We start from the raw sequence: 14,772 nt of genomic DNA on the forward strand, positions 1-14,772 counted from the left end.
TTCATAGAAAAACTCAAAACAGAAAAGCACCTCTCCTGTATATATACACTGCACAGCACCTTTCCTCCTGTATATATACACTGCACAGCACCTCTCCTGTATATATACACTGCACAGCACCTTTCCTCCTGTATATATACACTGCACAGCACCTCTCCTGTATATATACACTGCAGAATCTACAATAGCTGTCACTCATGTAAGAAGTGAAATCTGGCATTGTACTATACATTTCTCTGCCGTATCTGTGCATCATAAATCGGGGTATGTGTTAAAGGGGGGGGGGCCCACTGAGACTCTTTCGCCCGGGGCCCTCGAAAACCTGGAGCCGGCCCTGCTACAGCCTGCAGTGATCCTGAAGTTACTGAACTGCCGCGCAACCTGCCCTACCCTCTCCTAGTGTTTCATCACCCCTCCCCTGCAGACTGTGAGCCCTCGCGGGCAGGGTCCTCCCTCCTTATGTACCCGTGTGCCTGTTATCTGCTCATGTTTAATGTATTTGTCTATATTTGCCTCATATTCACATGTAAAGCGCCATGGAATAAATGGCGCTATAAAAAAAATGTATAATAATAATAATAGACCACATGCTTAAAGGGAACCTGTCAGCAGGATTGTGCACAGTAACCTACAGACAGTGTCAGGTCGGCACTGTTAGGGTATGTGCACATGTTGCGGATTTCCTGCGGATCCAAAGCGTTTTTTGCAGCGCAGAAACGCTGCAGATCCGCAAGTGATTTACAGTATAATGTAAGTCAATGAGAAAAAAAAACACTCTGCCCATGGTGCGGAAAATTCCATGCGGAAACTCTGCGGATTAAAATAAGTAGCATGTCACTTTCTTTTTTGCGGATCTGTTTTTGTACCCATTCCATTGTAGAATTCCGCAGGGGTGAAAAACACAGTAAATTCGCAAAAAATCTGCAGCAAATCCACACAAAAAATGTGACAAATCCGCACCTGCGTTTTCTGCCAAGAGATGCAGAATCCGTACCAGAAATTCCAAAGCCTAATCTGCAACGTGTGCACATACCCTTATACTGATTGCAATGATACCTGGGTGATGAAATTCATCTTGTGGTTGTTGTTTGAGTTAATGATATGCTCATGCCCCGGGGCGGCCTGTAGGGGGGTCTTCATGTGGTGCTCTGATTAGGTATTCATGTGTATGGCTCCTGAAAAAGTCACTGATCCCTCACTGACCTGCCCCCTAGTTTACATAATGAATATCTGTACACACTTAAAAAAACATCAATTTGAAAATGGTGCCCGCCGCGCCTGCGCATTAGCTGCTATCGGTGTTTATAGCTGTGATCCGAAAGCTGGTACTGCGCATGCGCCAGTGGTGCCATCTTACTGGAGAAGAAAGAAAATCCTCCTCCAAGATGGTCTCTTCTGCACAGTAGCAGCTCTAGCCTATCTCTGAGCTGCTACTGCGCAGGCATGGGCAGCGCCATCTTGGAGGAGGATTTTTTTTTCTTCTCCAGTAAGATGGTGCCACTGGCGCATGCGCAGCAGCTATAGACACCGATAGCAGCCACTGCGCAGGCTTGGCGGGCGCCATTTTCAAATTGATTTTTTTTTCTAGCTGAGTAACATGAAAAAAATGTATTATTGGCACATAAATCATGCGATTATGCTGCACAGCAGGTTCCACAGCTGACACCTGCCTGCAGAAGATTTTGTTTTTCAGTATGTACATATAACCTTCATTATGTAAACTAGGGGGCAGGTCAGTGAGGGGTCAGTGGCCTGTCAGCAGTCTGCATTATGAATAGCTAATCAGAGCACCACCTGCAGATCCCCCACAGGCCACCCCGAAGTACAAGCATATCATTAACTCAAAACTGACAATAAAGATTAAACAACAACTACAAGACAGATTTCATCAACCAAGGTATCATTTTATTCAGTATAACGGCGCCGACCTGTCACTGTCTGTAGTTACTGTGCACAATCCTGCTGACAGGTTCCTTTTAAAGAAACCTAACAGTCTATAGTAAGGAGAGCGGTAAAAGCAGGTTTTGTTAGCTTTTCTGCTGCTCTTTAGCTGCTTTTCTTGCTGCGTTTTTCATGATCTCAAAGTTCAGTTTTGCTTCCACCATGCAAGCACGATGAATAAAAGGTGTTAGACCACCAATGAAAGATGTATGTGATACCATAAAGCATAAAGCAGTTACAGGTGCTTCTCACAAAATTAGAATATCATCAAAAAGTTAATTTATTTCAGTTCTTCAGTACAAAAAGTGAAACTCATAAATTATATAGAGTCATTACACACAGAGTGATCTATTTCAAGTGTTTATTGCTGTTAATGTTGATGATTATCGCTTACAGCAAATGAAAACCCAAAAGTCATTATCTCTGTAAATTAGAATACTTTATAACACCAGCTTGAAAAAGATTTTAACCCCTTAGCCCTCGGAGCTTTCTTCAGTTTTGCTTTTTAGTTTTTCGCTCCCCTTCTTCCCAGAGCCATAGCTTTTTATTTTTCCGTCAATATGGCCATGTGAGGGCTTGCTTTTTGTGGGAAGAGTTGTACTTCTGAATGACACCATTGATATTACCCTGTCGCGTACTAGAAAAAAAATTCCAAGTCCGGTGAAAATGCAAAAGAAGTGCAATCCCACACTGGTGTTTTTGTTTGGCTTTTTTACTAGGTTCACTGAATGCTAAAACTGACCTGCCATTATGATTCTCCGGGTCATTACAAGTTCATAGACACATAGTGACACATAGTGATTTCTAATTTTTCCAGCAAAATTTACAAAACCATTTTTTAGGGACTGCTTCACGTTTGAAGTGACTTTGACGGGCCTATATAACAGAAAATATCCAAAAGTGACATCACTCTAAAAACTGCACCCCATAAGATACTCAAAACCATATTCAAGAAGTTTATTAACCTTTCAGGTGCTTCACAGGAATTGACAGAATGTAAAAGGAAAAAATGAACATTTACCTTTATTTCACAAAAATGTTACTTTAGACCCCAAATGTTTTATTTTCACAAGAGTAACATCAGAAAATGGACCCCAAAATTTGTTGTGCAGTTTCTCCTGAGTACCCCATATGTGGAGGGAAACTACTGTTTGGGCTTGCCGTTGCCTGGTGAGCCAGATGTCGTCATTACAACATCAGGTCACCATGGCAACGATGGGGCCCCTGCGATGACGTTACCAGGGCGCCGATTGGAGAGCAGAGGGAGCCCTCTCCCTGCCTTCTAAATGATGTGATCGACATCGATCGCAGCATTAAGGGAGTTAAACTGCCGGAGCGGCGCGGGCACCACTCCTGGTAGTGAGTATACACCCTGCTGTATACATAGCTGGGTCTGCAGGGAGTGTTGGCAGCATTCACAGAAACAGAGTGAGCTCTGCTGAATGTAGCCTCGCCCACCTGTGTGCCAAGCCCCACCCACCCATGCACCAAGCCCCACCCACCCCTTCGGTTTCCAGAGCCTGGAAGTGAGGGAGAATCTGACACTACATCATAGGAAGCAGGAAATTCTCAGCTAGAGTCAGGTTACAGCAGAATTTGACAAAGCAAGGTATTCAGTGAAATGATTATCTATAGGAGTTAGTTCACATTAAAGGGACATGTACAATAGTGGTAAACCCCTTTAATTATGAGGTAGATAAATCTATCTGCATTGAGCTCCCTCTAGTGGTGACTGCAGGCAGCAGAATTTATTGACTGTCTATAATGGCCGAGCATGTGCACTACCACTCTATTGACTGAGTATAATGGCTGAGTATAATTGCTAAGGAGGGAATTTGGAGTCCTGTTTTAGAAAACCAGAGCTCCAGCCACTATAAAGATATAACATGGAATTTATCAGTACAGGATGTAGGGACTATGTAGGGAGCAGACATTGTGTGCTTAAGCGCCATCTAGTGGCGCACTGGGGTGTTTACTATGGCGTTTTGCCTGAGCGATAAACATATCTGTTACCTTTGGACTGTTCACCAATGAAAAATATTTTACATGTAAACTGAGTGTCTTATAGTTACAGGTTATTTTTTGACAAGAAGACTTCCTGGAACACAATGTTTTTCTTTGAAAAAGAACCTGAATCAACAGATTCCTCCTAAATTGGTGTCACACAAATTATTATTATTATTATTTATTGTTATAGCGCCATTTATTCCATGGCGCTTTACATGTAAGGAGGGGTATACATAATAAAACAAGTACAATAATCTTGAACTGTACAAGTCACGACTGGTACAGGAGGAGAGAGGACCCTGCCCGCGAAGGCTCACAATCTACAGGGGATGAGTGAGGATACAGCATGTGAGGTTAGAGCTGGTCGTGCAGCGGTTTGGTCGATCGGTGGTTACTGCAGGCTATAGGCTTGTCGGAAGAGGTGGATCTTCAGGTTCTTTTTGAAGGTTTCGATGGTAGGTGAGAGTCTGATGTGTTGTGGTAGAGGGTTCCAGAGTAGGGGTGATACGCGAGAGAAATCTTGTATACGATTGTGGGAAGAGGAGATAAGAGGGGAGTAGAGAAGGAGATCTTGTGAGGATCGGAGGTTGTGTGTAGGTAAGTACCAGGACAAATACATTATATCCATAGGATAGGTGGTACCTATATAATATCTGAGGGTCTGACCACAGGGACCCCCACGATCACAATAACAGGGGTCCAGTGTCCACAGTGTGAATGGAGCAGTAGAGCACATGCGCTTCAACCACTCAATTCAGTGTATCGCGCTCTCGCAGACCCAAGGAAGAGAATGGAGCAGTGGTCACGTATGGACCCTGCTGCTCCGTTCACTGTATTAGTAGTTACACATGCACACTGTCACTCCATTCACTGTCTATAATGGCGGAGCATGGCCACTACCACTCTATTGACTGTCTATAATGGCTGAATATGCCCACTACCATTCCACTCACTGTCTATAATGGCCGAGCATGTGCACTACCACTCTATTGACTGTCTATAATGGCCGAGCATGTGCACTACCACTCTATTGACTGTCTATAATGGCCGAGCATGTGCACTACCACTCTATTGACTGTCTATAATGGCCGAGCATGTGCACTACCACTCTGCTGACTGTCTATAATGGCCAAGCATGTGCACTACCACTCTATTGACTGAGTATAATGGCCGAGCATGTGCACTACCACTCTATTGACTGTCTATAATGGTGGAGCATGCCCACTACCATTCCATTCACTGTTTATAGTGGCTGAACAAGCCCACTACCATTCCATTCACTGTCTATAGTGGCTGAGCATGCCCACTACCATTCCATTCACTGTCTATATTGGCCGAGCATGTGCACTACCATTCCATTCACTGTCTATAATGGCCGAGCATGTGCACTAACACTCTATTGACTGTCTATAATGGCCGAGCATGGTCACTATCATTCCATTCACTGTCTATAATGGCCGAGCATGGACACTGCCATTCCATTCACTGTCTATAGTGGCTGAGCATGCCCACTACCATTCTATTGACTGTCTATAATGGCCAAGCATGGTCACTATCATTCCATTCACTGTCTATAATGGCCGAGCATGGCCACTACCATTCCATTCACTGTCTATATTGGCCAAGCATGTGCACTACCACTCTACTGACTGTCTATAATGGCTGAGCATGCCCACTACCAATCCATTCACTGTCTGTAATGGCCTAGCATGTCCAACATTGTTCTATTCACTGTCTATATTGGCCGATCATGTGCTTCACTGCACTTGCACTTTACTGTCACTTTATATCAATGAGAAGAAATTCATGAGGCACAAAAACATTATTGAGGTACAGAACTATGGTGTAGCGTCCTCCCTCATAATAGATCAATACCGCATAATCAAGTGGTGGAGAACTCCAGGCAAAATACTGATCAAAGAAAAATAGAGTACTCACAAACCACCAATAAATTAAAAAACATTTATTGAAACAATACACAAAACATAAATACCATCAGTATATAAATATGTCAAAATAAGGAGCCCCCCATCTCGCCTGTATACTCACATAGCCACGTTCCCCCGCGCATTGCTTCGGTCTCTGCAGAGTGGGCTGTGGTTCACCCAGGCAGTTGTGTTCTAGCGATGTTATTGCGCCTACTCCTTCTAGCCTTAAACACACAGGCTGAATGGTGGAGGAGGGAGCATTGGCTCTCTCCCTCTCCTCCATCATTATTTTCAAATCCAGACGGCAGCTGTGACGACGGCACTGGACCACTGTTCAGCATCGGGCTCCCTTTGATTCAGGGATCCTGCAATCTGCCGCTGTGGATGTCCCCGATGGCTACCTTAGAGCCAAAGTTGCACATTTGGTATCCAGACCAATCTCTGGATATCATTGCATTCAAGACGAAATCGGGACTCATCGCTGAAGAGGATAAACCACCATTCCAGCCATTAGTGGCAGCCATTATAGTATCCACTGTATGTGGCCTGTCACCTAACTTTCCATAGACCTCTGAATGTCTAATTAAATAACCCAGTACTGGTCACATTCACACTTGTTCTCTTTTCCCCATTGTTTTGCCTGTGTGTCAGTCTTCACTGTAACGCTGGCATTCTATCCACCCAAGATGCTCAGGATGAAAGAAGCACATAAAACTGAGCAGGGATATAATGTAGGAATACTGTGTGATGATGATCAGTAAGCAGAGCTGCATCTTTTGCCTGCCGTCTTTGGGAACAGCCTTTAACTGACGTTTTTTCTGCTCATTATTCTTCTGCCTGGGCTCCCAGGAGGGTCTGGGCATCTGTCTGAATCAGGGGCTGACACGTTTGCATTCTGTTAACACACCAGAGATTAGTACAGGCTGGAAATACAGAGGGGACCCAGCAAGAAGCAGATGTGATAGACTGAAGATTACCAGCCCCATTATCTGCATGCAGCTGAGCTGTCCACACATTACGGTGAATGGAACTTGGTCTATTACTGCAGCTTCGCCCATGAATAATGACAAGGACTCAGTGTAAGCAGGTCTCGCCATCTTGGCTGGCAAACGCTTTACGCCAAATCGGTTGGAAATCACAGAGTTAATGGGTTTCTGTCACCATCTGATCAGTATGACCAAGAGCAATGGTACTGCAATGGATGAGCAATTTACCTCCATCCCCCCTGAAACGGGGCTTAAGGAAATGTGCCCCAATAACATTGTAAATCCTTTTCTTTACTTATCTATTACTGATCTCAGGAGTTCCAGCCTGTTCTATACTCCAATCGCAGTCAAAGTTGCATTCACACTTCTGATCTTGACAATACAATTGTCTCCAGTCTTGACAATCCTCTGTGAGCTAAACATTTATTTTTTGGCAAAATAGCATGTTCCTGTAGCAGCAATTTTTTTTCTGAACATTCACCCACATTATGGAGCAACATAATGCACTTCATTGTGCGATGTTTGGCGGTGCACCATGCATGGTCAAAGAAACCCAAATCTTTATCAGAATGATGAGCTGTCTTTTGAGGGTGTAGAACAGCAGGTGCGCTGGATGCAGTGCTGGACAGGAGGCAGAGCAAGTGTAACGGGGTTACCTTCACTGCTCCATGCCTGGAACCACTTAGCTGTGCAGCAGGTTTCCCTGGGGGCAGACTTAGAGACCGGGACAGGAAAGAAGCCGGGCTGAGAGAGGAAAGGGTGGAAGTCCAGATTGAGCCCAGCAGAGTTGACCAGCTGCCGTTAGGAATATTGGTCGCGCGGTCCCTGGCAACTGTGCGGGATGGTACTGTCCTTGTGCACTGCATGAATTTGGTGGAGACAGATGCAACTTTACCCCCAGGAGTGAAGTCCCCCAGCTCCTGGGCCTCCCAGACAAGCTGGTCCCATCACAAACAGTGCAGCTGACCGCTAGGCCAGAAGATCCATGGCTGTTGACCGTCAAAGCGGAGGCAGCTCCGGACCCCAGACTGCTGTAAGAAGGGTGACAGATATTGGAATGCATGAGGGCAGAGCTCTCAGGACTTAACCCACAGCAGGTACCTAAGGTGGAAGCCTTATTGGGGAAATATAGTGAGGTGTTTGCCAGGGACGAAGACGACTTTGGACGTACCACGGCCATCACCCACGAGATACCCACCGGGGATGCGGCCCCAATCTGGGAACGGTACCGCCAAATACCTCCACAGATGTACCAGGAGGTGAAGGGAATGCTGTCACATATGTTAAAGAAGGGAGTCATACGTAAGAGTCAGAGCTCGTGGGCTGCCCCTATACTCTTGGTGAGGGAGAAGGATGGGTCCTTGCGGTTCTGTGTGGACTATCGCCGGCTCAACGCTTGCACTGTGCGGGACTCATACCCACTGCCCAGGATAGAGGAGTCCCTGTCGGCACTAGGGAATGCCAGGTATTTCTCCACATTAGACTTGGCTACTTGCAGGTGCCCGTGTCCGAGACCGAGCCAAGACGGCTTTCATCCTTCCGATGGGACTGTATGAGTTCGACCGGATGCCCTTTGGCCTATCCAATGCCCCTGGAACGTTTCATCGACTCATGGAGAGATGTCTGGGAGACTTGAACTTTGAAGCCACTTTGATTTACTTGGATGATATCATCGTCTTTGCCCCCACCTTTGAGGAGCATCTGCAGAGACTGGGGCAAGTTCTGAGTCGGCTACAGAAGTACGGCTTGAAAGTGAAACCCCAGAAATGTCACCTCTTCCGGACTGAGATTGAATACTTGGGGCACATTGTCTCCGCTGAGGGGGTGAGGCCTTCCCAGGAGAAGATCGCTGGGGTACAAGAGTGGCCAACTCCAAAATTGTGAAGGATGTGCATGCGTTCCTGGGACTCCCATCATACTTCAGACGCTTCGTATAAAACTTTGCTCGCCTTGCTGATCCACTCCAGGAGTTGTTGAGGGGAGTGCCCTCTTGCGCCCAAAACAGGAACATACAGTGGGGGAAGCGTCAGGAAGAGGCAGAGGCATTCTTAGCTCTGAAGAAGGCTCTGATGGAGGCCCCTGTGCTGGCCTATGCCGACTTCACGCAGTCGTTCATCTTGCACCTGATGGGAGCCTGCAGGGCCTCGGGGCAGTACTATCGCAGATGCAGGATGGAAACGAACGCTTCATCGCATACGCCAGTCGGTCTTTGCATGACTCGAAAAGGAATCCAGAAAACTACAGTTTGTTTAAGCTGGAGTTGTTGGTGCTGGTGTGGGCAATGACTGAAAAGTTTGCGGAATATCCAGCTGGCTCAGAAGTTCATGTACGCACCGATAACAATCTGCTGGCCCATCTCGAGACTGCCAAGTTAGGGGCCCTAGAACAACGTTGGGTAGCCCGAATGGCCAAGTTTCGATACAGAATTTCGTATAAAAGAGGAACTGAGAATGTTCATGCAGATGCCCTCTCTTGAGTGAACTATCGCAAATCAACACCCAGCCAGGATGAAGAACTGGAGGATGTGGAAGTTCCAGGTTTTGGAGAGACTGCCAGGACGGTGGCAGCGGCGCGGGAAATTGAACAGGAAGAGGCCTGTGTGAGTTTGTTGGAGCAGCCTCGCGACAAGTGGGTCCAAGTGCAGCAAGAAGATCAGGAACTAGCTCAGTTGAGGCGGTGGGTCATGTCTGAACAAATGCCCAATCGTCACGAGAGGAGGTCCATGTCATCTGTAGTGTTGAAGATGTTACGCCAGTGGTAGAGGCTCCAGTTGCGGGATGGTATCCTGCACCGGAAGGTATTCCTGCAAACAGAACTCGGTCCTGTATGGCAGACGGTTATTCCCTCATCCCTGATAGATCAGGTGGCTAAGGAAGTGCGTGAGAAAGGAGCACACTTTGGGCTGGAAAAAACTTTTCAGTGGTTGCAGCGCCTATTTTATCATCCCCACCTGAGGAACATTGTGGAGAAAGTATGCCAGCAATGCAGGAGTTGTGAGCTGGTCAAACCACCAGAACAACCAGCTCCCACAGAGACGGTGAGGTCTTCTGGCCACATGGACCTCCTGGCCATAGAAAACTTGACAATTGGGCCAGCTCACCAAGCCTATGAGCATTGTTTAGTGATGATAGACCACTTTACTAAATTTGCCCTAGTGGCGCCCACACGGGACCAGACTGCCGAGTCTGCTGCTCACGCAATCTGCAAGGACTTCATATAGGTGTACGGGTGTCCTAAGCGCATCCATTCTGATCAGGGGCCTGCTTCCTCGAAAGAGTGATGGAGGAGTTGTATCAGCTGTACAAGATTGATAAGTCATGGACCACCCCTTACCATCCGCAGGGGAACGGAGCTTGTGAAAGATTTAATCGCACTCTGATTCAAATGCTGAGGACACTGGAAGAGGACCAGAAGGCGAGGTGGACTGAGTCGGTCCTTGAATAGGTGTGGGCGTATAACAATCAGAAATACAGCACCACTGGATTCTCTCCCTACTCTTTGTTCTTCAGACGACCTGGGAACGGGCTGGCAGAGCTGGAGCCTGAGGAGGACTACCCACGGACGGGGGTGTACTCCTGGGTTCAAGAACACCGTCGTTGGCTGTGGACCATTCAATGGCTAGTGCAGAACTGTCTACAAGAATTGGAACACCTCCAGGTAGCTCCTCAAAGGGGGACAGCCCTGCAGCATGGAGACCAAGCCTTAGTGAGGGAAAAGCGCCCATACAACAAATTGGGGTACCGGTGGGAGAATAGGCCGAGTGAAGCAGCGGCTCGGCAACGGGAGTCCCGTTAATGAGGTTCAGCCCGAAACGGAAGAGGGGACCCCCACTCGCACACTGCACAGGAATATGTTGCGTCCATGTTTGTCTCGATATCGTGAATCGGTTCAATTGGCCCCAGCGCCCTCACCAGCTGCGCCACTGATCAATGTTGATGTGGAAGACGAGGAAGACTCCCAATTTCTCCCAGGGAACCCGGAAATAGAACTGGTGCCTGGAATTACCAACGTATCAGAGGAGACCTCGACCCCCGCTCCTCCTACAGCAGTTGACATCACCGCCCCTGCTGATTTGAGACACTCTGAACGTTCAATGGCTGGTGTACCCCCCCCCCACCGTTCGCTACAATCAGGATGAGTTCATCTGGCAGCAGATTGTGCAAGGACTGGAAGATTGCCAACAGGAACTTCGGGCACTCTCGCCCGTGGAATGGCGAGGAAAAAGAGAGGGGGAATGTAAGGGTGTTAGAGAGGAAAAAGGTGCATGTTCCAGGGCTAGAGCAGCATGTACTTGAGAGAGAGAGAGCAGCGGGTGCAGCGGGGAGAGCAGCGGATACAGCGGACAGAACAGCACACAGCTGCGCTCTGGAAAAGAGAGAGAGAGCTCCCGGTTGGAGGACTGAGACAGGGAGATTGTCCAGAAAGACTGCATTTTGTGAGTACGTGAAAGCAGACTCTGCTGTGACTGGAGAGGTGCTCCCTGACACTCGTGCAGAGACAGTGACCAGTGCAGAGACAGTGACCCGTGTAGAGTCAGTGGCCCCTAGTACCCACGGTATTAGTGCAGAGCCTCTGATTCCTGTTGGGAGACCCTATAATAGACTGTGCATCATTCTCCCGGGATAGGCTGCACTGTTGAAGCAAAAGACTCAGAGCACAGGGGACTCCGTTTGCCTAGCATCCCCTCTGCTCACCACAGTAACCCCTTAAACCCCGGGTTGCGGGTTCTTAGAGACTACACAGCCCATGGATAATAGAGGGACGACAAGTGCCGCTGTTTCTCGGCGCCTACATTGGAGAAGACAACCCTACAAGCAAGTCCTCATCAGACTGATAAGTGTATTCCCAAGAGATTCCTTTTACTACTGTTATACTGTTTGACTGTCTGGGAACTTAGATAGGGAAAATGGTGTGCACTCAGGTCGTGGGACAATGAGGTGCTGGTAAACCGACCGTGTGGTCAAGTCAATCATAGAAAAAATTACCGCACACTCGATACTGGTATGATGCAGAAAAGGTATATGCCAATTTTATTCAAGAAAACAAATCAAAAAAATGGTGGTTGCCACATTGGTAAAGGTAGACAATGAACCCGACGTTTCGACCCTCCCGGGTCTTATTCATGGGGTTACTCTAGTCCTTGGATATATAAGCATAAAGGTGGCAGTAGTAGGGGAAGAGCAGGCGATCCCTTTTGTTTTAAAGCATAACCTTGTGATGAGGCCAGTACGGGCTGCTGTCCCGAGTAAAGAGAGCTGTTAAAGTAGGGCCGTAATGTATCCGGTGGGTCTGAATTGAGTTCTGCTGGAGGTCAGCGGCGCATCCCGTGCCCTGCTGCGTTGTCCTTTCAGGACGGCCCTACTTTAACAGCTCTCTTTACTCGGGACAGCAGCCCGTACTGGCCTCATCACAAGGTTATGCTTTAAAACAAAAGAGATCGCCTGCTCTTCCCCTACTACTGCCACCTTTATGCTTATATATCCAAGGACTAGAGTAACCCCATGAATAAGACCCGGGAGGGTCGAAACGTCAGGTTCATTGTCTACCTTTACCAATGTGGCAACCACCATTTTTTTTATTTGTTTTCTTGAATAAAATTGGCATATACCTTTTCTGCATCATACCAGTATCGAGTGTGCGGTAATTTTTTCTATGTCTGGGAACTTATACTGCTTCCCATATATTTTGCACCATTATTTTATCAGTTTACATTCTACTGTTTTCTCTCTGCGAGGAGAATATTGCCCCTGTTAATAAACCCCCCTCAACAGTTGGTCTGTCTGTTCCGTGGTGACATACTCTACCCTGTACTCTATTACACAAGGGTTAACAAGTTCATTAACAGGGGAATACTCCATGAAGGTAGGTAAAGGGTTAAACAGGATAAAACAGTTTAGATGGCAAAGGATATCGTAAGTAGAAGAACGACGGTTCAGATAACAGCAGTTCTTGTGAAGCACTTGTGTCAGGAGTTCCGCCAACTGTAACTCCTGCTGACAACTCAATGGCGCCGGCAAATACTGGTGCGGTGTCTTTTCCCTGAAGGTCCTGTGGGCATCAATGCCACGCCTTCTGGTGGGATCGGTCGGTTTCCAGTACCTTCCGCTGAGCCTAGTCCATATGCTACAGTGGCTGATAAGGGCGCAGGTGTTATGATGCGGTGGTCTAGGAGCAACATGGAACGAGCTCTGAAGGAAGTGGTAACTGTACTGACCGCAGTCCCTAAGCTCAACACAACACTAGAAGTAGCCGTGGAATGCTCCTAACTCTCCCTAGGCATCTCGTCACAGCCTAAGAGCTAACTACCCCTAAAGACAGAAGCAGGAAAACTATCTTGCCTCAGAGAAAATCCCCAAAGGATAGATTAGCCCCCCACAAATAATGACTGTGAGTGGAGAGGGAAAAGACATACACAGAATGAAACCAGGATGAGCACAGGAGGCCAGTCTAGCTTGATAGATAGGACAGGATAGAATACTGTGCGGTCAGTATAAAACACTACAAAAATCCACGCAGAGTTTACAAAAAAAAATCTCCACACCTGACTAAAGGTGTGGAGGGTAAATCTGCTTCCCAGAGCTTCCAGCAAGACAGAATTAATTCATACTGATAACGCTGGACAATCATAGAAAGCACTGAACGGATAAGTCCACAATCTGTGAACAGAAAAGCGCAAGCAAAAACTTAGCTTTGCAGAACTGGTCAGGATAACAGGGAAATCCAAAGAGATGTGAATCCAACCAGGAACCATTTACAAGTGGCACTGGCTGAAGAAAGAGCCAGGCTTAAACAGCCGAGCAGAAGAGACGATAAGTGGAGGCAGCTGATGACAGCTAACTCCAAGGAGCAGCCATACCACTTGAAACCACAAGAGGGAGCCCAAGAGCAGAACTCACAAAAGTGCCACTTACAACCACCGGAGGGAGCCCAAGAGCGGAATTCACAACACGCAGGCCACAGTCCTGTACGAGCCCAACGTGGCTCTGCAACTATAATCACTAATGAAGTCAGGTCACAAGTCTCAGGGCAATTATTAGCTGGCAACGTCAGGGTGTAGATAACCGTCACACATGCAGTCTCTTTCAGGCGGCACACATGCGGTACTCACGGGCCCTTACTTTATGTGGTCACCGGGCATACACTGCACGTCTCTCCCTCTCTGGTCCCCACTGTTGGCGGCGGGCGATAGCGGACGCTGACCTGAGCGACGCTTGTGCTCCCAGGAAGGAGCACTCTCTCTCTAGCTTCTACAGCACGCCTGGCCCTTCTTTCTGCTCTGTGTGCACAGCTCTGCTCTGTGTGCACGGCTCGGCTCTGCAGGTGACGAATACCCTCTCCGAGCTTTGGACCCATCATAGTGTGTATAGGGGAGCTGTGTGCTTGCTGTGGGGCAATCATACTGTCATACCTCCCAACTTTTGAAGAAGGCAAAGAGGGACAAAGGTAGCGGCGTGCACTGCATGTGTGGCAAATTTTAGGCCATGCCCCTGACCACACCCATTTCACAACTAGTCACACCAATATCCACGCCCCAACCACACCCATTTAGCACTGCTGATCACACTGTTTCATAAACAATAATTATAAACACACAATGCTCCATACTGTATAATGGACACACATGATGCTCAATATTTTATAATAGCCACACAGTGCTCCATACTGTATAATGGCCACACATGATGCCCAATACTGTATAATGGCCACACAGTGCTCCATACTGTATATTCGGCCCACATGATGCTGCGTACAGTATAATGGCCACACATGATGCTCCATACTGTATAATGGCCCCACATGTTGCTGCGTACAGTATAATGGCCACACATGATGCTCCATACTGTATAATGGCCACACAGTGCTGCATACTGTTTGATGGCCACAAATGATGCTCCATACTGTATAATGCC

This window comes from Ranitomeya imitator, chromosome 2, assembly GCF_032444005.1.
Source record: "Ranitomeya imitator isolate aRanImi1 chromosome 2, aRanImi1.pri, whole genome shotgun sequence".
Classification (NCBI taxonomy): domain Eukaryota; kingdom Metazoa; phylum Chordata; class Amphibia; order Anura; family Dendrobatidae; genus Ranitomeya; species Ranitomeya imitator.